This window comes from Corvus kubaryi, unplaced genomic scaffold, assembly GCF_017639235.1.
Source record: "Corvus kubaryi isolate FWS band 111438036 unplaced genomic scaffold, C.kubaryi_AGA036_p1.0 37334, whole genome shotgun sequence".
Lineage (NCBI taxonomy): Eukaryota > Metazoa > Chordata > Aves > Passeriformes > Corvidae > Corvus > Corvus kubaryi.
Genome location: NW_024581108.1, coordinates 12,418,555 through 12,441,871, shown reverse-complemented (window position 1 = coordinate 12,441,871; position 23,317 = coordinate 12,418,555). Strand labels below are relative to the sequence as shown.

Sequence of the window (23,317 nt, the reverse complement as noted above, 5' to 3'; positions counted from 1 at the left end):
CCCAGTTCCATCATTCTGAAGATACATACAGAAATTAAAAATTTTTTTCAAGTCTATAGTTTTGATGAGATCAACCATACAGGATTTTCTCTGCAACCTAGTGAAGTAAATACAGATATTTCTATTGACTTTTGTGGACTTTATATCATGATGTTTCTGTTCCAGGACAGACCTGCTGATGACACAATTCAGAACTATAATTAAGACACAGACTCTGGTCTCATCCATGTCAAAACTAGAGTCCATTTAAATCAAATTTTCACCACAGTAGAAATTACAGATCAAACTAACTGAGTTGACGCCAAATTTCTCTCTTTCTTGTCAAAGATTACAAGCTTCAAGTATCACTTTCAGAATTGCTTGGCTGTCCAGAGGCAGGACTTCATATTTCACAGCTCATGCAGGATTCACATGTTTAGGAACAAGAATTACTATGCAGGTGATATATAGATATACTGCCACAGAAAATGCTTCATGCTGCTCTCCACAAGCATATTTTTTCTAACTAACGGTTCACAGTTTACTGCATTCAGTAGATGCTCCTGAATCTAGTTCTCTGTTATAAGGAAAGATAAACTGCAAGCTCAAGGATGGATGAGAAAAAGCGTAAAAATATTAAAAAGGAACAAGAATCCCGGAAAAAGAACTCACTGCAAAATATATGTGGTGGACAGAATGCATGAGCATTCAAACTGAAAGCAGTGGATTTCAATTAACATAGTCTGCAAGAGAGGATCATAGTGAAAAAAAATATACAAACAAAAAATCAGAAACAAACAAGCAAAACCTTTGCAGCAACACGTGGCAGGATGATATATCAAATTGTTCTGCATACAATTCCTGATAAAAGTGCAAAATGTTTATTTATCATGGATTTACCTGACAAGATTACATACTGCAGAGTACACAGTCATACCAGAACCTCCCACTGATATAGAAACAGATGTAAAATAATTCTGCAAAATAATTCTGCAGTAGAAGTAGCAAAATGAAATCACTTACCATTAGTGTTGCATCTGAAGAATCAGCCCTCCAGAAACAGGTTTTTCTATCAATAATTGACAGCTGATACAGTTTCAGGCAGTAAAACACCAGGGAAAGACCGGCTGCAGCAGCAGCTCCTTCCCATTTAGCCTATCTCTAGCACTTTTTAGATCTCTTTCTTAACCCTTTCTAGGTATTTTCTCCCTGTGTTTTGGGTGGCAAGACAAAGACATGATATATGCTTTAAGAAAAGAATGCATTATTTCCCACTTTACTTAGTGACAAGAGTCGTGGGAAGAAAGTCAGTAGGATTTAGTCATAACAATAAGCTAACAAGAAGTAAAATCTAAAAACAGAAAATGACTCAGCGACTGGAAAGATATAACAGGGATATGAGCTACTGTAACCAGGACAATGGTTTCTCCAAATGCAGAATTAAGAGGTCAAGATCACAACACAAGACACTAGCATAGAAGAAGGCTAAAGAAGTTAATAATTTGCAATAAGAAAAAAGATTCCCATTCTCTTCCAGCCTTGGACCAATGAGATTTGAGCTTTAAAATCAAACCTTTTTGCTTTCGGTGAGGCCAGCATTACAATCTTATAGATCAATTTTTAAACCAAATAAAATATTAAGTGAAATGATGGAAAGAGAAAAGGTACTTCCTTTACTGGAACAGCTTTTTCTGTAGTATTCTGAAATCATTCATATTCCTTAAATGAGGTTGTTTTCTTTTACAATGTCAATTTATATCAATTAGAAATTGTTTTCTAACATCACTTCCCAAGATGACTTTTCTTTGTCATATTATTATTTTAGATTAAGAAAAGATTGCTCTGATTTGACAGCGCAGTGCATGTATATGGACTGTGGACCCTAAAGGATATCTGACAATAAAAGGTTTGGAAAGTTCTGTTGTTCAAATGGATTACTCTCCCCCCACAGAAAAGAATGAACAAACAAAAGCCACCAAAAAAGAACAACCATGGAAGAAAACTGGAGACACCAAGTCCACTCATTCTTTCGCATTAGTTTTATAGGAGTCAGGCCCATCAGATGTGCCAGACAAGACTGACTGCACCACTGCTGCCACACTTATCCTACAAGGATGAAGTATTATGGATAGAGTCTAGTTAGACGGGGAAGGATATATTCACATAAACCGTTGGTAGTGCTACTAACCCAAACGCCAGCCTTTGGAAATCAAATGCAGTTAGAATGCTGCTGGGAGCAAAATGTATGAAGGCTACAATGTATGTAAAAGACATTTCCCCTTACTTCCTACGCCCTTAGTTTGCAAATGGTAAGAGCAGATACTCTTTCTGGACCACAGAGAATGTCTCTCTTGCTTGCCCATTCAAGTGAAATAGAAAAACAAACAAATGTACCCTAAGTACAAAGAAATAAGGCTGAAAATTCAGTAGCTCTACCAGTTTGTTGCAATTTTCCCCAGTTCATAAGTACAGTTCTCCATTTCACACACACAAACAAACAAAAAAAACACAAAAAAACCCCAAACACCAAGACTAAGGCCTCTACTTCGTGATGATTAGCCAGATGGAAGATGGTACATCTTCCAAAATCGAAGAAATTACTTCAAGGACTTTGAAACAGTAGGAAATTATAGGAGGAAACTCAGTGCAACCAACAGAGATGCAATTTCCTGTGGAAGAACAGAACTGGGAGTGAAATCTGGGCATCTCCTCCCGCAGATGACTTTTCCTCATGGGTTCTTGTACTGTTCTGGTTCCAGGTGTCTTAGATCCAGCTTTTGCAGAGACTCAGCTTCAACTGTGCCATTAATCTATTATCTTCAAACAGCTGGAACTGTATTAGGTATGTATGTCCCATGACTGAGAGGTATTTCTCTATCAATGAAACTAAATGGTGAGTTGACTATCTGCACCAGACCTTCCCAAACACAAGTTCACAAGAATATATCTTCTTTTTTGTTTTCATTTCTCATAAATTTTATTTCATTTTCTCATAAGATATCAAAGACTTGCTTCCTATATGTGTTTGTATTCCTGAGTGTTGCTTTTGGCAAAAAGGTCACAATGTCCTTTCATTTTCTCTTTATACCTAGAGGCAATAGAACGAATATATAGGCTTTTTTAATTGACTGCTCAGGGTCATTAACTGCATAATTTCTCAACTGGTGTCCAGAATTTCAAATCTAACTCTGTATTGTTCCCTTACTTGTCTTCTGTTTCTGCACTTGTGGATGCTGCTCTGGGTCAATGTCTGTCATGGTCTAAGCTGAGTTGCCAACTAAGCACCATGAAGCCACTCGCCCCCTTCCCCACCAGCTCAGTCTCCCAGGATGGGTGAGAGAATCAGGATTAAAGCAGGAAAAGTCGTGGGTTGAGATAAAGACAGTTTAATAGGGAAAGCAAGAGCTGCATGCACAAGAAAAGCAAAACAAGGAATTCATTAACCACTTCCCAAGGGCAGGCAGATGTTAAACAATCCCCAGGAAACCAGGGCTCCATCAGGAGTAACCAGTTATTTGGGAAGACAAAAGACATCACTCCATACATCCCCCCTTCCTCCTTCTTCACCCCTCTTTATAGGCTGAACATGATGTCATATGGTAAGGGATATCCCTTTGGTGGGTTGGGATCTGCTGCCCCAGCTGTGTCCCCTCCCAATTTCCCAGGCATTCCCAGTCTCCTTGCCAGCGTGGCAAAAAGCAGAAAAGGCCTTGGCTCTGTATTAGCCCTGCTCAGCAATAACAAAAACATCTTTATTATCAACACTGTTTTGAGCACAAATGCAAAATGTAGCCCCAAACTATGTACTGTGGAGAAAATTAACACTACCCCAGCCAAAACCAGCATGATATCCTACAAGATTCCCAACTCTATGAATTTGCAACAGTTTTGGCTTGAAACAGCACTGATTCCTGTATCTTTATGCTTTATTTTACTCACTGGTTATCTCCTTTCCATCCTCAGAAACATTCTTTTCAGTAAATGCTTCCATTTTTTAAGTGGCACAAAATGAACCAAATTTGTGTTCTCAGATCATTCTTGCTCATTTTTAAGTAAGAAAACCCCCTTTTTATTCAAATTAATGCCTAATTGTTAATGTTCACTAGTAGTTTATAGTCTTTCAAAGACTTCAGGTTGACATAAAAAGTTAGGGTAATATTATAACCCTCTAAAAAGCCCCATGAAATAAAATGTAATTCAAAGGGTAGTTTTCCTGGGTGAATAAATTGCACATCTTTGAGATTTCTTTCACCAATAATTCATATGAAGCATTTTTGCATGTTTCTCCCACCTTCCACACCACCAAGATAAGCTTGGAAGGATAAAACACTATTACAAATTCACAGAATTTCATGTTCAATGAACACTAAACACTTGACAGCCACCCACAAAAGCATAGAAAGCCCAGTCTTCTATCACATAGCTCTATTCTGTATTTTTCAAGAAAAGTTCATTCTGAGCAAGCAGATAAGAGTGATTTCCCCACCAAATCTCACAATATTCTGTACTGTCTGTCCACTCGTTTTTTTTTGGTCATAATCAGTATCAAGATCTTTGCCTCTTCACCTGCAACAATTCAGTATTAAGCATCTGATTTCATTTTCTCGTGCTATACTCCAGTGCTTCCACCGCACCCTATAGGGATGTAACTCTGTTGGTTTTCAAGTGCTAAAAATAAAACAAACACATGTCAACCCAAGGACAAAGTTGAAAGGAAACATACCTTAATGTAACCAAAGAAGAATATATTTAGCATTTTGCTACTAAGCAAGGATGAAAATAAACATGTCAACACATCGCTGTGTCTAACTGCGAAACCCACACCCTACTCAATTCCTTCTGCTGCATTTATTATATATGAAAAGTGGATTTAGTCTTCATTTCTTTCTTCTGAAGAGTGACTGTTAGTACTCTGTTACTACTGCTGGCCACAAAGGGCTCCTGAACTGCAGTGTAAAGCACTTCCATCCTTTTAGGCAGTCCGTTTTTCTATCCATTAACAGTAATGCAGCCATTTAAGGTGCGTTTGAACAGTGGTGCATATTAAACTTCAATCTGGAACCCTTCCAAAATCAAATACAAGCTTAAGTGGGAGTTGGCATGACACTCACTCCACTCCAGAAAGTGAAAAGTTATCCCTAAACCAGAATGTTTTCTTTTGTCTTTCTTTCATTATTATTGTTAATTTGGGCTCTCTGTAAAGCAGTACTGTTCCTCTGTCCCCAGAAATGAATGCTCATTAAAACCCCATGTGATTATATTTTTAAATATTGCCTTTGAAACAATGTGGATCTATATTTTAACATTTTTAACTACCTGAACTTTAATTTTTAACATTGGGAAAAAAAATAGTGCAATTGTATACAGTGGTCTTCATTTTGGAGATGCTGTATTCGGATTAAAGCTGATATTGAAAGCAAGAACCATTATGTCTGCTTTATTTAACCTTCTAAAACACAAAGCCAAAAATTTATTCTAATATATTAGAACTTGTTTCCTGTCATATGGAATTCAAGGCAGAGCAAAAATGTTGGTAAATTAGTATAAATTAATGTGGTAGAATTGTGAAACTATATTGTCCAGCTGTATGAACATTTAAGAGAGAAGGCAAGGAGGAAAATAGGGAAGTGCTCTTAGCACAAAGCTATTACTTGAAGCCCTACAGAACCTGTAGGTTCTTGCCTTCACTGCCACGAACAGGAGTATTCAATAGACTGAGGCACTACAGAATCTCCTGGCATGAAAGATTCTGGCTCCAAGGGGTTGCGACCCTGGAACAGGAAGATTTGCTCTAATGCCCACCAGGTTCAAAGGCTCCTTCAGAATGTCACCTTTTGTCTCATATATCCATTCAATTGCAAATGATACTTTTACCCATCAGCATAGTAGACATCAACAAATTCCATTCTAAATTTAAAAATACATTAGTATTTTAAATATTAATGTTAAAAAGCTTCACTGCTTCTGGTAAACATTCCAGGAAGCTTGTAATGTCTGCAAAAGGAGTAGTTGCAAAGTATCATTCTGGCAGGACTTTAGGTAAGCATTAATGGAGCTCTAAAAAGCTCCTTGTGCTTAATAAGGGCCATTTGACTTCCATCAGTAGGATTCAAATGGCCCAAATTAACTTCTAGGTACATAGAAAATAAAAATTAATTGAGGGCTAAGTATTCTAAAGTTCACAAGGGAAAAACAAAACCCAGCTAATACGCTCCAATATGTATGCTGTGGTACTTGCAGTGAAATTTCTTAGCTTTGACAGTTTGCATGCACCTTTCCAAATAAAATGAACTCCCTCTTTTAGGAAAATCCAAACCATTCCTTTCTCACTCAGATCATTGTAGAGTCAGCGTGTCAACTATGGATGATGGAAATACCTCATCAGAAAGACTGGCAAGCACTCATCTTTTTTGTCAGGGACTGATACAAGGCCTATCAAAAAAAATCAATGTCTTCATGGCTTAGGATTGCCCCAAAAGCCACAACACTTCAAGGCAGTAATAACACTTGGAATTTTCTGAAGATTTGTGGAAACATATAGAAGTGAGAAATTACCACTGTTGGTTTCTACAAGATATCTTCGCACTGATAAAATCACAGCACAAGATTAAAAAAGCATTAGTAACTCATATCAAAAAATTATCTTGCAACATGCTGCCATGTGCATTTTTTAAGACAGAAGCTTTGCAAAAGTAGATGCAGGGTAGCTTGGAAGATGTTATCCATTTCTCTCTTTCAGACACTAAGATTTCATTTCAATTTCTTGTTTCCTAAGGATTCACATACTTAGATTAATGTGTTCTCAATAAGTATGAGACATCTGCAAGCATCTAGTAAATGCAAAAATATTCCTTAATACAACATTAAAATATAGGCAAGAAGAAAAAAAATGAAAAAAAAGGCACAGAACATTAGAAAATGTGGATCTTCAAGAAATTTGCCACATGTATCCTAGAGACTTTTAAAATTTATAACAAATATCCACAGATGGAGATTCAAATCAAGAAATCATACTTCAGTCATTCTTGATGTTGACAGTTCAGAGCAAGCACATTCCGCAGTCAGCATCAGTCTGCCACATTTCACCTTCAAAATTCTATTTATGGCTCTCATTACCAACACATGGCATTAGAAACATCTTAGAAAAAATCGTAACTATACAAAAAACTGCAAGATGGCTCTGTCTGACTGCTTCTTGATCAATTCATCTCCCAGTTCTTCAGACCTGTCCACAACTAAATCTATGTTGCCAATTTACCACTGTCAGCTTTGACAGAACGTGGGAACAAATTTTATTTTGACTGCAAACCTGAGCCTCGGATTACTAAAATGACTGTTAAATTACTGGAATAATTACCTAATAACTGCTGACAGGCTCGATCTCCTGGCCGCTTCTAACACTCCCAAATTCCTGGGTAGATGGGTAGATCCCTTTGGAAATATGTGGAATGTATCCAAACCTTCTGAAATCTAGAATGGGGGCATTTTTCTAAAAACAACAAAAAAAAAAATTGACAACTACTTTTGCAGGCTTTCTTGCATGATATAGCAAATACCTGCAGGTAAAAACATATTTTGTCATTATGAGAGATATCATATATTCTGTATTAAATAACTCATGTAGTTTTCTGAAGCTTTGCAACATTTTTCTCCAGAGAATCTTGCTTCAGAAGTAATAGTTCCATATGTCATCACAGACACTGTATTTACTCATTGCATAGGAAAACCCCTGGCACACCTGCCTCTTTAATTTTTTTTTTTCAAAGTAGCATTGACACATGTCTTATTTCTACTAAAACCCCCATCGCAGCACTTTAAACAGGGGCAAAATCTTCAACAGATGCCAAGTCACTGTATATTTTGAAATACTCTGCAGTATTTGGGGGACAACCAATTCCCACAGAGAAAAGTACTTCTAATCCTTCATGTGTGGAAAGAACCAGCAGGATTTCTCTGAATATTATTTAGATAGGTACTAACACTCTGGTTAATTAATGAGGGATTTAGACAGAAAAGTATGCTGAATTAGGGGTGGGTGGGTGGGATGTGTTTGTTTGGTTTAGAGGGGGTGTCAGAAGGAATAAAATCTCATTTTGGTACTCATACTGCAAATACATAAGAAAGGCACAAAAGCGATCAGTATTGAGACCTTAAGTCAGTCTCACAGAGTTCAGCAGCACGTTCAAATTCCAGCATCAATTGCTTTTCCCTCTTGCTTACAATTATGTGTGGTTTCAGCAGCAGAAATTCAAAAAGATCCCACAGATTATGGGTTTCCAGCTAAGCACAGAAAGCACAGGAGATATTTGACTTGTATCTCCAGCGATTTAACTTGTTCTACATTTCAGCCTCCGGTGGGTACCACTGCCAAAAGACGATCCCATTTTAACCTTAACTGGCTCTGAAGAGACCCGGCCGTACATGCGATACGACCCGCACAGATGATGGGCTTCGCATGCAAAATTTGGGGGGAGGGGGGAGAGACGAGCAAATTGATACCTTTAATCCTGAAACGCCTCCTGGTTCCCTATTCCTCACACTGCGACACGCGCAGTCATCCTCCCTCCCTGCGCGAGGGCTACCCGCTGCATTCAGGAAACTTCCCGAGGGGCCGCTGCCCGCGTTTCCGCCGCACCTGCCCGCGGCCCCGGGCGGACAGCGCTGCTCCGTGTGCCCCGGGGCACCGCGGAAGCGGCGGGATCCCGGCACTTCCCCGCGCTCCCGCCCCGGAGCATCGCCCGGAGCCGGCGACAGATCCCGCACCGGCACCCCCCGGTCGCCCAGCACCCCCGCAGCCCCCCGGCCAGATACGGCTGCCCTTCCCCGCCGGCGATGCTGAATCACGGCGGGCGGCCGCTCCGCCGCCTCTCCCCGGGGGTGGCAGCCTGTCCCCCGCCGCCGGAGGAGGAGGTGTCGCGCCCCGCCGGTCCCCCACCCTGACCTCACCTGCCGGGGCGCGGGCGGGCAGTCCTGGAGCGCTCCGGTGCTCGCCGGCGGCGCGTGCTGCGCCTCACGGGCGGCGCGATCCCGGGAGGGGCGATCCCGGGCGGCAGCATCCGCGCCGGGCACGGGCGGGAGGAGGAGCGGGAGGTTACGGCGGGGAGCCGGGACAAACCATTCCCTGCGAGGGGGCACCGCCAGCGGCCGGGCGGGGCGGGGGAGCACGGGCCCTCCCACACAGGTACGTGCGAGGATTGCGCCCGAAGGGCGGCGGGCGGCGTCCGCGGAGCGGGGCGGGCGGCGCCACGGGTGGGAGCAGCGCCGCCGGTCCGCCGGTGGCCCCCCTCCGCTCGCGGTGGAGCGGCCCGCGCTGTCTCTCTGCCCGAGGACGCGAGCGGACCCGGCGGCCGCGCGGGCAGCGCCCGGGCTGGGGCGTGGCCGCCGGGAGAAGCGGGGTGCGCCGCCCTCAGGGCCGGCTGCGGCCGCCTCCCTTCGGCCCCTCCGAGCCGCGGGAGCTGGGGCCGGCTCCGGCTGCCGGGAAGTGCCTCGGGAACCCTGCGGAGCGCTCCCCGGCCGAGGATCCCCGGGGGCGCCCCGAGCGCGCCCCGCCGTGAGGCGCGGGGAGCCTCCCCGAGCGCCCGCGGGGCCCGGCGACGCGCGGGGCCGGGGCGGGTGGAGGCGCCCGCGGGCCCGGAGCAGCCGGCGCTTCCCCGCGCACAGCCCGGCACCTGCCCGACCCCCAGATCCGTGCCCCCTGCACGCCGCTCCAAACAGGTTTTTTCCCTCTTCCCCTTTGGCCCCGTAACCAAGTGTTTTCCCGCCGTGTGCAAAACCGCTGTTTGCCACTCTAAAAGAGCCATTTCGGCCTTTTCCTGAAATATTTTGCATCCTCACGTAAGGGCACGTGACCTAATCAGATAAATGCAATCAAAATTGAAAAAATAGAGAAACGTTTGTCAATTAATTTTTTTTAAAATTTATCAGAAGAATAAAAGCTTTCACAAAAATAGTATTTAAAGAATAAATAATAATACCCCAACTGAAATTTAGTCAATTATCTCAATAGATTATGTAGTATCCTCTGTGTTTATCAAGGTTAGAAGCCCAATTCACAAGCAGTGGAAGTCACCGTGGCATTTGATTTCAGCTGAATTATGTTTGCCATGGAACTAGCTCTAATCTTTAATTGACTTCTGGTTTATAAATTAATTATCTTACTTTGTTCATACTATTACATTCTTACATCACACATTCCTCACTACTATATACCTTTAAAATCAGTTCCAGTCTAACCTTTTCTACACAATGGCTTGGTTAAAATAAGGCCTTCCATTAGAATGTCTACAACTACCTTTTTAAGGCAGTTAGACATAAAGATATTCAGTAGGCTTAGTTTCAAGTTTTCTTTTTCTTGGTCAGAAAGAACTGAAACAAAGTTGACAATGTTAAATGAAAATGAAAATTTAATTGCAACTTGATCAGCATTAAGTTTTCTGTTCTATTTTAACATCTTTTGAGGTAAGCTGATACTTTAATAGGAACAGATTGTGGGCTTCTTGTAAATGCTAAAATGATTGTTATGGTCAGAAAATCACAGGAAAAATCCTTCAGGAAATCCTAGAGAGATATCAGACTGTTTTCTCATGTGTGGTATCAATCTGTAGCTTGTAAAGTTGAAGAATTTAGTTTTTACAGACATGGTATTTTTCATTGGGTTTTATGACAGATTACATTGTGGTTTTTACTAATATGCAGAAATTATCATTCATTTGCCACTCAAACCTTTGCTGGGTTTATCAAAAAAAAAAAAAAGCAGGGATATAATTTCTGGCCACAAGCATGTAATCTGATAGAAGCTCCCATGTTTATTTGTGTAGGTAAGTGTTTGTAGTAAGAGGTCTGAATTTTAGTGATAGAAATCCCATGCAAAAGCAATGGGATCTAAGTTTTTCCCCATGTTAACAGTCATTATTCTCACAGCTGTGCAAAAGCTGTGTTCCAGGATGCTCCTAAGGAAAGGTTTGATTCTCTTTCTGTTAGTCATTTGGAATGCTGCCACTGACTGCAGATGAAACCATTTACAAGATTGACATGCACTGCATGTTTTCTCTGGGTCAAAGCTTGGGTTGGGCCTACATCAGACTCTGCATGCTTTGTTTCAGCGGTGTGTCCACATTCCATACCCCAAACCAGGCCTCTCTACCCCAAGCAATGTGCACACCTCTGCTGAGCAAAGTACATTATATATTGGGAAGAGCAGCAAACCACAAGCGGGAGTTTGTGATGAGATTGCACCCAGCTGTTGCTTTATAATTCACAGGCAAACCTGACGTTTGAGAATACAGTTGTGGCCTGCTCTGCTCCTGGGGAGTTTTTAGGAAAAGCCTCCCCTCCCAGGTGCAGCTAATGCTTCCTCTTCCCAGAGGGCTGGTACCAATGAGTGCTGTTCTCAGCTGAGAAAGCACAACCCGTGTCACATCCTCCTGCAAAGGCCAGAGCCTCACAGCAGAAACGCTTTTTCTCCTCTCCATTCCTGGGAGGCAGGAGGCATTAATCTCTTCCTGAACATGCTTTTAGTTGTTGTTTCCCAGAAGCAGATCAGATTTACTTTTTTTAATGCGATCTGCATTCTGAATCACTCTGAGAGTAAATGGTACTTGCTACCTCCATGTTGAAATATTAGAGCTAACAAAATATAGCAAGGAACCAAAGTAGGGGATTAAACTCACAGATGCTTAATTAGGAGCATTAAATAGAGTTATATTTTTAATATTGAGCTAGTTTAAATATTGATTATTGATGCACTTGAGAACAGATGTGCCTAGATAATAATTGTAAATAGAACTAGTAATAAAAATACCTTTTCTTATGGCATGAAGATTATCTTATGAATTTCATAAATGAACAAACAGGCAAGACAGAAAACCAGAGATCAGGAAGAAAGTGCTTTCTCAGAAATCTACATATTTCTAAGGATTTTCTTAGGTTTTTCCTAGTTTTCCATACAGAAATTCTGGATTTCTCTATGAATTTTAATTGTTACAGTTGAATAATGGTGAAGGCAATCAGATCATTTCTGTCTTTGAGAGAAAGATGGATGATTTATTTGAACACAGTTCTATTTCACCTTTCCTGTTACTACGAACATATTCCCTGAAAAATTATGAGCACTGTGATGCTGTGTGTGTAATCCATCTCCAAGTCAGTATATACAATTTACAAAGAGGATAATTAAATTCTCTAAAGAACACTGGTGTTTGAACAAAGTCACAAAATAGACTTTGAAATGCAGACCTATTTCTCCTGCTCACTCAACCACCAGCTTACAGAGCTGCAGTAGGATGCACGGTCTGATGTAGTCCAGAAAACTTGAAATTGCAGTTTACGTCTGCTGTTGCAACGGGCTGTATCCTTGTGTAACTGTTAGTACTGGCACATGCCAAAAAGAGCTTCAAAACATTAAATGTGACAATCATGAAGTTCAAAAGCTTTGAAACAGAATCAGCATATAGATTTATATTAGGAATAATAGCTATTCCCAGTGTGTTTTCTTCTGTTTGCACAACACTCAGAATATATTTACTAAGTAGATAATTACACTTTTCTAAACAGGTGCATTTTCCCACCTGCTGTAAAGCTATGTCCAAACATAGTCTGTGCTGTCATAAACCACCCATTTCCTAGTGTCAGCCTAGAAAACATTACCAATGAAGAAACAAGGTTCAGCTCAACTTCCCTCCCTATACTTTGTATTCCCTTAGGATTCTTGCTACAATACTTCTCAGCCCATACATAATTTTTGCTTCAAAAAGCAACACCCATTTCTTTTATAAGCCATCTGCTCAGTGTGTTAGCAAAATCCATGCAACAGCTTCCCAGCAGCACCAACACCTGCTAACGGGATGGTGTTTCAGGCAGATACTGCCAGCCTGTCACAGCTTCTTATCTCCTCTCTCTCTAATCTTCAGAGTACTGTCTGGGATTATCTCCTGGAAATCAAATGCCTAGCAAGATGGCTTGTTACTTTTTTATGTATCAGCAAACATGAACTTGATTGAGTTCATTAGTGCTGTAAACATCTTTTATTATACAGATCAATGTGAATTTACAAGCTATAACAGTAGGATATTGACATAATGTAGCATTTCATATACAATAACTTTTTATAGGCCTCATCACTCCAAACACACTCTGGTTGCAACTCAGTACTGATGTAAGCAGATACTGTAACACCAAGGCTATCCACAGACTACAGTCAATTATCCTCAAGCTTAATGATATTCCTTTGGTTCAGGCATGTTTTTGAACAACTTTAAGATAGGAACACTTCTATTTTTAACCTCACAAAATATCATTTTGGAGCATCTGTATCTGTTTAGTAATCGAAGCTTGGAGGTTCTTCTTCAAATATCTTCCAGTTTCCATCTGCTGTCTGCCTCTGTTTAAGAAAGGAAGAGTCCCAGAATTTTGGCAGTTTGAAGAGACGTTTCCTTTGGTTGAGCAGCCATGAAGAAAAAAAATTATTCTGCTGTATGAAAGTTGTAAGATCAAATGAGGCATAAGTTAAAGGAAAGTGGAAACTTATATCTGCTGGTCAACTAAGTTAATATGGTCATTCAGTAAATAAAACCAGTTTTCATAAATATTCACAAACTGGGGCAAGTTCATACAATCCTACTAAATACTTACGCTGTTGCTGGCATGCAGGCCTAAGTAGAAAGAGGAGTGTGAGCTGCTCCTCCTTTGCAGTTGGACATAGCAATGAAGTCATTATTTTAAGCAATATGGTCAAATATGAGAAAAGTGGACATGAGACTTCCACCCCAGAAAAGTTGTGCTTTTCCCCATGCAGGTAGTATGTCCTTTGACAGTGTAAAAGTTCTCAGTATCTGTTCAACCCATACCTTACCAGGTGTAAGTGGAAATTAATCCATACAGGTTTGTTGAAATAAGTCTGAAGTGATTGGCTCATTACTTTGACGTATTGTAATGCGACAACTCTCGGGTGTTATATTAATATCACCATAGCCATTTTTAAGATAGATAATTGGTGTCTAAACTTTATGGCCTAAAGAAGCTCTCAATCTTTTGAAGATGTTGATTCAGTTGACAGAAAAGTCTCATTTATTTTCATTATTATGGTCTCCTGATGCTTTTTTAAATTTGAATTTCACCTGAGAGGAAAAGAAATCATTCTGCATAAGATACTAGAATTTGTTTGGATAGGGTAATACACCTCATAAACAAAACTTTTATTCACACCATATAAAAGAGTTACTCTCCCTATGTTCCTATCAGGTAAAAATGGTGCATTTCTATTAAAGCAATGGATACAGATTCAAATGTATTCCAAGGCCACTGGTTCAACGTCATATCAGGCAATGAATTTGTGCCTACCAGATGAGTATATTGTCAAAAAACACACAGGAGATAGTGATCTGAAATATGTACAAGGCTAAGAAAAATCTATTGTCAACATTTATCTAATTTACTTCACACTTTGTGTACTGCTTGTAATATGATGTCTGGAGTCCCTGGCTGAATGAAGTGCCCAAGTCCTCCCAGGTCCCATTCACATGCTCAATAGATCAGATGTCAGGGTGTTATAAGATTTCGCATATTTAATATTTATTAATGTATGCCTTTCAATATTTCTTAATATGAAGTAGGATTTTTAAACAGTACCTTCAGAATTTGTGTTCTGCAGAGCATTCCTACAGTAAACAAGTAAAACCATTTACAAAGTATTTGTTCTAAACACAAGTACATTACAGTAGCTAAACTACAAAAAACATCATATCACAGAAACACAATACTTTTCATAAGAAAAGGACTATTGAAGAGTTGATTTTTGCTTAAATAGAATAAAACCTGTATGCATAATAATATGAAGTTTGGATTACATTAGTATGCACTATTAAAACACTGAAATACTTCCGTTCCTTAATATTTCTACACACAAATTTCTCAAAAATACCCCTAGGTTAGATGACAACCTCCTTGTTTGGGTTACTGTTGTACCTCAAGGCAGTTTCCAAATGTGTGGGTAACAATTTTTAGCTTGCTGGGGAAAGCATATTTCTTTTATACAACTCTAAGTTAATTTTGCAATGGTGACAGACACTTTTTAATGACAACGATGGAACTAGAGAATCCTTTTAGATTTTTTTCTAAGTAGAATACTTAGCCTTCTTTACAAGGGGATTGATAGAGGTATCTGTATCACGTGATACACTGAAGAAGGGATAAAATATTTCCATATTCATAAACATTTCATTACTAGGTAGGTGTTTGAGACGCCCCAACATAGTAGGATGACAGTAGAATCCATACTGACTTCTCTAGGGCAGTGAGACAAAGAAATCTCATTAAACAGAAGAAAAATCTTCCTAATACCAATACTACAGGATACACTGGGCTGCAAAATGCCAAGATATCTTACTACATGTACTGAATTCTGATCTATCAGGGCTTAAGTAGTTGTACACAATGTCAGATGCTCAGGTGCCTCTACAATGCAATTCTGTTTCCTGGAGTGCCCCTTAGCCAGGCAAGGTGAGCAGCTTGAAGGGAGCACACGTTCTTTCTTGCCCACTCAAGCCAAGATGTCACAGATTAATAGAAGCGGTAAGATACTTCTGCAGAGAGAAGATAGAAATCACTGTGGTGGGGATAAAGACTGTCTAGCCATGTGCTTTTATTGGAATAGTTAAGTCTAAAATTACAGTATCCTCTTTTGCAACATGTAATGAATCCTACCAAATCTGAGTTTGTGCCACATGGCACAAAGTATAGGAGGATCAGAAGCTACTGAGATGGGTTAGCTCTCTACACAAGAAATACAGAACATAAGAAGACACAGACAGAAGGTACTCACTGAATCTGGGATATGTGCAGCAGTCTCAGTCTTCTGCAAATTAGATGAACTTTTAAGGATTCAGATTTATATTATAAAGATGCAACATATCAGGAGGCAGCAAGAGCAGGGTTCCTTGCTAAGAGAACATGAGCCAAGAGAGCTCCCACAACCAAGAGCAGCCCCAGCCCCAAACAAGGCAGACCCGGAGAAGTGGACAGACCCAACCAAGAATCATATCCTGAGGCAGTATCACAGTGACAAGGCAGATCCAAGGTCAGGCCAGGAAGTCAGTCAATAGACAAGGATAATGTCCAGCAGTTACCCAGCAGATCCATTACAAAACCAGGAGTGAATCCAAGCTGAGGAGCTCCGTGAGCCATAGCCATGTTCTGACTGTACAGGTGACCAGCACTCCTCCAGTGTAGCTACAGCAGTAACTGTGAACTCAAGGCTGACCTTAAATAGAGCTCCTGAGCCCGTGGCTGGGGGAGGTCCCAGTTGAGGCTTCTCAGCACCTTTAACACATATTAGTGCCCTCAGTGCCCTGACACAACAGGATTTAGAGGAACCTGGAATTTTATTTATTTATTTTATTTGAAATTCTGTAGTAGAGATTGTAGAACTTTTCCTTTTGTGTTATCTTTCACAAGGAACTTTTGTACAGTATATCTCATATTAACCACTATTTGTCTGAATAGGCATATGAAGTCTAGAACTTCCCTGTTCAGCAATAGAGTTTTGTTTGCCCTTTCAATCAAATCTTGCTTGCTATTTGCAAATGGAATTTCTGGTTCTAGAAAAGGTAAACAACATAAGGGTTAACTTGCAGGACAACTAAGAATAATCTGACACAGGTAACATTTTCTACAGACTGAATAATATCTATTTGCTCTTGTTCTGTAATATTTAGAGACTGAAAATTTATCTCTATTGTGTAGCATTCACCAACAGGAACTATTAACAAAGATTATAAAATAAACTGAAATGTGTGGAGTGAGGATTTGTGGAAGCACACTATGAACTGATCTCAATGGAGAATGCAAATTTCCATGCACAAAATAACTCATGTCTCAAAACCTGTTTTATCCCTCCTTAAGATAATGAGTAGGATGCAAATGTAGAAGAGATAGCCTGATATTAACCTTCATGTCTTTAAAGCACGGTGCTTCTGTTAAAAATAAGAATTTTGCCACCAGTGATCCAGAGCAGACAGTGGCAGATTATGGGTTTGCTACAATCCAAGTCCTATCCTACTCCTATGTCAGACTAAAAGTCTGCTGCAATACAGTGAGTAGAAGAGAAGAGAAATAATATGTCACATTTTATAAAAAGTGCAGTGGAATCAGCAGCTCCATGAAGATTTGACAAGATTCTACCATTCAAAGGTCCAGCCACGGTAACAGAGGATTAAAATTGTCATTCAATTTAATTATTCTGCATTTTACCCTGTTTTGATTCAGGTATATTTTCTGGTTACTTTGTTCTTATTTTAAAGACTATGTAAGACTTAAGATTGTATTAATTTGGATTACATAAACAATAATTGCTTTATATTCCTTTTCCTCCCTCAGAAAAATGAAGGCAAGGATGACTTTCACAGGATTCAACCTGTCATATATGAAATGGAGTGTTGGCCTTTGCATATTAAGTGTTTCAACTTTTAATTGTTAATTGTTTAATTATTGCTTATTCAAATTACCCATCACCCCAGTTGAGAGTTATTAAGTTCCAAAGTTATTCCCCTGATTAATTGATTAAAGAGTGTTTTACATAATTTCTCATTAAAAATCCCTTGTTAATAAAGTTCCACAAGTTTGTTCCCCTCTTTAGTCCTTAAAAAGTGTAAAAACCCACAATGTCTTAATTCCTGTATGTGTCCAAGTTAATTACCTTGTTTTTAAGAGTTCTCTGAAATACTTATAGCCCAGTTTTAGACCTTTTACCAAGTGTTCTTAACCTTTGTAAGTTTTGAGTGAGTTTTGAGCTTTGCCAAAAAGCAGACCACCTAACTGACAGGGAGCTATCTTTAGAACCGGGCCCTTAGCCTGCAACTCAGCACCACGGCAACCTGGGATGTTAATGAGGACTTTTCCCGCCCTTGGAGCAGATGACATTTTTCCCCGAGACAGCAGCGAGCCATTGGCAGCCTGAGATTGCCTCGCCTCAAGACACCACCAATCGTCCAGGACCATGGGGGCTGGGCAGTGGGCGGTCATGGGCGGGACCCAGACTCTATAAAACTGCTGGACACCCGCTCAGAGGTGCCATTTTCACCTCACATTAAGTACTGGGGAAGCTCGGTGCTGGGAGCACAGGCCTCTACCTCTTTCAAAAGGCAATTTAACCATTCGGACTTTGGGCTAGCTGAAGTCACCCCAGCATTGTAAGGTCTCTGCCTTGGGACTTCTGAGCCGCTTCGGCCAACAAGGTCTCTAATCACTGCAGACCCAGGGGTTTTTTTGGCTTTATAATTCTTTTGTACTTGCAATTTTTTTTTGCTGATTGTTCTTAATTATTTTAATTAAGAACCAAGAGTTGTCTCATTCCTCACAAACCAAAAGTTCTAAATAACTTAATATTAATTTTTGAGATTCAGTTAGCATAATAAAGCTACAACTTCTGACTTTTTTCATCATCTAATCACAAACCCAAAGATTTTACATATGAAATTATGTAAGTTTTTCATAGCTAAAGTTTAAGAGGTGTATTTTTATATCGAGTATAAGTTACAGAGCTATCATGTCAACACAAACCAAATGGAGATTTTCATCTTAAACATTAGGGATAAAAAATGGAGTTCAAAGTAAGTTGTTTATCTATGACCAAGTTCACCTATGACCAAGTTCACCTGTCTAGATATCTCCCACAGACAGCAATGATTTTATAGACAACATGAAGGATATCTAGGAATAAATAATATTTTAAATTTGGAAAACCAGTAATGTAATAACTTTCTAGAATTACTTTTAACAATAACATACAACAGTAATACTAATAATTTTCTGAAGCAACTAGTTGTATTGAAACACTGTCAGGAGAGGAGACATTTTAAAACATTAGCTGGGGAAAAAAACCAGTTCTGAAGTATCAGGGACACAGAACTGCCAGATTGTTTTCTTGTTTAGATTTTTTTTGTTTGTTTTTATTTCTTCAGAAATCTGTGTAAGATAGAACCTGCTGTCTCATTAAAAGCTTTGAAATATTTATCAGCTAACAAATATTTAACCCCTCTATTTATCATATCTAATGGAAACTCATATTGCAAATGGTAACTTTTTCACCATTATTTGAATTTCCCTGGTACTTTTAATTAGCTTTCTTATAGGCTTTTCACCTTTCTAAAGCCATCACCTCAAAAGGTACAAAAATATATTATCAAAAAAAAGGGTAAGTTGAGTTGTAACTTTTGTATAGTCAAAGTATTCTTTCTCATATTCTTCTTTCATTACATATAAATATTTAATCAGTGTATATTTATGTCGCAACAGGAAGCAATAAAGAAAACAAGAAAAAAGCTGCTGCCAGGAAACATGCTTATTTTTTCCGTATATCACAAATTAAAACAGACTATAAGAGCGTGAAGCATTCAAAAAGAAACGTGCAAAACAAGTCTGTGAAAAAATGTGTGTCTGCTCATAAAGGTAAGGCTACACTGGATCTGTCTGTCCCCAAATGACCTCATTTTTCCTCAAGGTCCCCAGCTTTTCGAAGACCACACTGATGTTTACAGGGGTTGTCTAGGCAACCAGATAAAATAGAGATTTAAAGGGGCCTGCCCTGTCTGTGCTGTGGACTCCAAACTCACCTCAAGGAAAGGAGTCCTACCTGTGGAGAAATACAGCCTGGGGCAGGAGAATCCTCCAAATTTTAGCAAATCCTTTGCTACAACTGTTTGTTATAGCAAAGAAACAAAAGACTACTACAATTATGCTTTACATAGACATGGTGAGTTTTGATTCAGACTATGGATTGTAATTTTTTTGACTGTAAATTTACATTTCCTTATGACCTCATGGGATTTTTATGTCCAAGAAGTGACAGTGACGACATTATTGAGTGACTATGATGAATTATTTCAATTATTGTAGAAAACAGAGACCCCATTCAAAATTAGGTCTCCACTGTGATGCAGCTGTACAAACATATATTAAAAGCCTGTGTCTGGACCAGAAGTCTACAAATTACTCCACTCAGAGTCATCAGGAAAAAGACAGCAGCACACATGGAGCACACACAGGGAGGGATGAACCTGGACAGTGTGTGTATTGCCAAGATTTTAACAAACTCAAAGTTTCTCCTAATCATAAGCAACACTTTTTCTCTCCAAATGAGATAGGTTAGCATCTCCTCCTATTTTCTTTCTTAAAAGGCCATAGCGCATATTTTCCTGTTGCATGAGGCAAGTTCTACAATTCTTCCACAATTATTTTATCTTTTCTCCTTTCTTCTCACATGTGTGTGCTCCAATTCTCCTTTTCTTCTCTCTACCATTTTCAAATGTTCTCTTCTGTCCTGCAGCATTTCATTCCTTCACCATGCTCTCCATGGCAGGGTGAAGCTTCCCCTCGCCAAGGGATCCTGCTGCTCTGCTTGTACTTCCTCCAGCCTTTCTCCTCCCTCCTTCTTTGAAATCCCAGCTGCCATGGAAATCCTTCTCTCCAACACTACTGAACTTTCAGAAGCCTTTTACTTCTAACTGTCTAACTGTAAAGCTTGTGGATGAAAAAGCACTCTATAAATGGTAAGTATTGGTATTGATTGTGTTATTAATATTTGCATGTTAAAGGGTCACTATACAAACCATTTAGCTTCCCCTTCAAACAGACAATTAATTGAAAAAGAATATTCCTCCCCTGTCATCCAGAGGGAAAGTGAACTTTAAACTGAAGCAGAGCAATTGCAACCTGGATTTAGCATTTCTAAGAAATTACAGGCATCAGTTATTTACCCAAAACCCATTTCTAACATGTCTTTTGTGCCTATTTAATATACTATCCTATGCTAATTTTGAGGAATGGATATGGCCAGTTATACTCTTGTCTCTTCAATAAATGTATGCAATGTTATTGCAGGAATGAAAAAGAAGATGCAAGAGACATATGCTTTGAGATAGTTTGTGAGGAGTAACAGGCACAAAGCTAGAAAACACACCCAGGTCCAGTGTTGCAAGTAAAATCCTGATGTCACTGATGGTAAAACTTCATTTGAGTATGAAGAACTCAAGATTGCATTTAAGACTTCAGAAAAAATAGTTTCTCATCAGCAATGGCTTTTATGGCCTTTGCCCCTGCTTGTGTGTGCTCAGGGGATCAGAAATCGGGTTTGTCTTTTCAGTAATGATGAGGAAAGGCCCTGACTGATTTAGACATGCCTTCATTTCTGTTCAACACTATCAGTGAAAATTAAGACCTAATATACCAAATATTTGGAGGAGGCAAGGGATGCCAAACAACACCAAACTGTGCTGCTGAATTCCATTAGTTTTGTGAACTCTTAGGAAATAACAATTCCAGTAGTAAATCTGCAGTCCAGTGAATGGAAAGAGCAAGTAAATGGAATAGGGTGGCAGAGAGAATGAACGTAGGCTAAAAGGGATAGAAAAGAGGGAAAAGCAGAGTGTGAAACTGAAGGCATGTAAAGCCTTTGGAGTATAGAAATAACATTTTTGGGGGAAGGAATGGAAATACTTTTTTTATCCATATTAAAGAAGTAAAACTAGGAGGAACAAAAAAACACCTGATTAAATCACAGGATAACTTTTACTGTGATAAAGTAGATGGAAGGGAAGATTTCTGAGGAGAGATATCAAAGGACAAGCTTTGATATCTAGCTGCTTCAAGTGATCAACACATATAATGCCATCACCTCTGAGTTAAAATGTTGTATCTGAGCATAACAAATAGATGCAGATGTTATCCCCAAAATGGTCAGATTTCTATACATCCTCTGTTAGAGACCTTGATTGATTCATTTTACCTTGAAAGGCATTTGAAAGGAATTACAGCATCGGAAATGAGAAATGCTTGAGGATAATTTTTATACATAGACATTTCTTGGCTAAAAAATTACTTGGGAATGCATCTGCTCTTTGCACAAAAAGGAATGGAGTTCTTTCTTGTAAATGTAATGGTTAAAATCATAATAATTAATAGCAATTTGAAAGCCCTGTCTTTCACATTCATGTGCAAAACCTGTATTTCACATGGTTACCATCTTTTTAAATGGATTTAAAAAATAAAAGCTTCACTGGAAGCACTGCATTTATTTCAGCTATTATTAGAGAATTACCTCTATATTTCAGATGTGAAACTGAGTTTAGAGAAAACCAGCTTGGACTAAATGCAAATAGAAGTCAAAGTTCTCTGTTTCATGAAATTAAAACAATGCTTGAAAACACTCAACTTCTCTTTCTTGGTGAATCAGCCATACATCTATCAAATATACAGAACATCTACTAATATCAAAGCTTTGTCTGACAATGGCTTCTCAGACTCTGGAGTTGAGAGGAAAAGACTTTTACATTGACATTTGCATTACAACCACTTGAAATAACCACTTCTTCTTTGTACTAATGAGAATTAATAAGTTCTTCTTGGCTTGCACCATAGATATTTCTCCTTTTAGCTTTGTGAGTCAAAGACAAACCAAAAGAAATCCAAAAATAGTAAATAAACTTTATAAGCTGGTTTTTTTTGGTTGCTTTTTTCATATGCAAAGTGGCTTTTACTCTTTGTTTCTAGCATGGATTTTTTTTTCAATAGATTCACACCTATGAATATGACACCATAATTGTTTTTTCTTATTATTTCTCCTAATGAAAGGCTACTGGTCTAAATGTTCTTTTAGAGATTTAGCTTTCTGGCTTGTAAGTGTGAAGAAAAGGCACTGCAGACATATGATTGAAGAACATCTACTGAAACCCTCTGAGCCTGGAATGACTCCTCATTCATGGCACTAGAAAAAAAAAAAAAAAAGAAAAAAAAATACCCTGAGAAGAAATTGAAGCATTTAAAGACTCATACTCTGGAAATACCAGAAACTACTGGAAAAGAAGGCAAGAACACTTCAGTGTACATCTGGAAGCAGTAAGTGTTATTTAAAAGCAAGTCTATCAGAAGGAGGTTTTCCTTCTGAAAATAGCAAGTGCTGATGCACTTGGCATGTTTAACACTTCTCGGCAATCCAAGAAAAGGAGGATATTCATAGAGCTGTTACAAAAAAATGAGGCATATTGCATTCTAAATAAAAATGAAGCATATTGACATTATATGCTTTGGTCCTGAATGTTTAAAAGTATTTTTTACTGTATAAGATTGGGGTGACAATTTTATCTGCTAGAGGTGTACAATAAAGCATGGCATTAGCCTGCCATAGGTAAGATCGATTGAAGATTCGTAGATTAAAAAAAAAATTTAAAAACCCTTCCAGCTTAAAAAAGCCACTGGTTTTTAACAGAAAGTGGAGCAAATAATACAGAAATAGACTTCTGGGAGAAGCAGACTCCAGATGAGACAATTTAGAATCTGCCAAGAAACTAGT

The 23,317-nt window shown here is 39.2% G+C and overlaps 1 protein-coding gene and 1 long non-coding RNA gene across 9 annotated transcripts in view; one reads left to right on the top strand and one right to left on the bottom strand.

Moving 5' to 3' along the window:
* The window catches only part of TTLL7 (tubulin tyrosine ligase like 7), a 65,185-nt gene extending 56,105 nt beyond the window's left edge, over positions 1–9,080 (bottom strand). For 4 of the 7 annotated variants that reach the window (XR_006016468.1, XM_042030356.1, XM_042030352.1 and 1 more), the window contains exons 1-2: positions 8,926–9,080; positions 7,337–7,468 (exon numbers count right to left, since the gene is read on the bottom strand). The gene's annotated coding sequence lies outside the window, so the exon portion shown is untranslated. Of the gene's footprint in view, positions 1–1,002; positions 1,106–7,336; positions 7,469–8,199; positions 8,300–8,925 lie in introns of those variants that run through there. The other 3 variants (XM_042030353.1, XM_042030355.1, XM_042030354.1) reach the window with 3 other exon arrangements.
* LOC121665723 lies at positions 9,057–23,045 on the top strand. Of its 2 annotated transcripts, XR_006016470.1 has the most exons (3): positions 9,057–9,160; positions 20,297–20,519; positions 22,625–23,045. It is a non-coding gene; the product is annotated as an uncharacterized LOC121665723 (long non-coding RNA). The 2 variants fall into 2 exon arrangements; XR_006016469.1 differs by lacking the exon at positions 9,057–9,160 and having other exon boundaries at positions 13,441–20,519.
* The last annotated feature ends 272 nt before the right edge of the window (positions 23,046–23,317 follow it).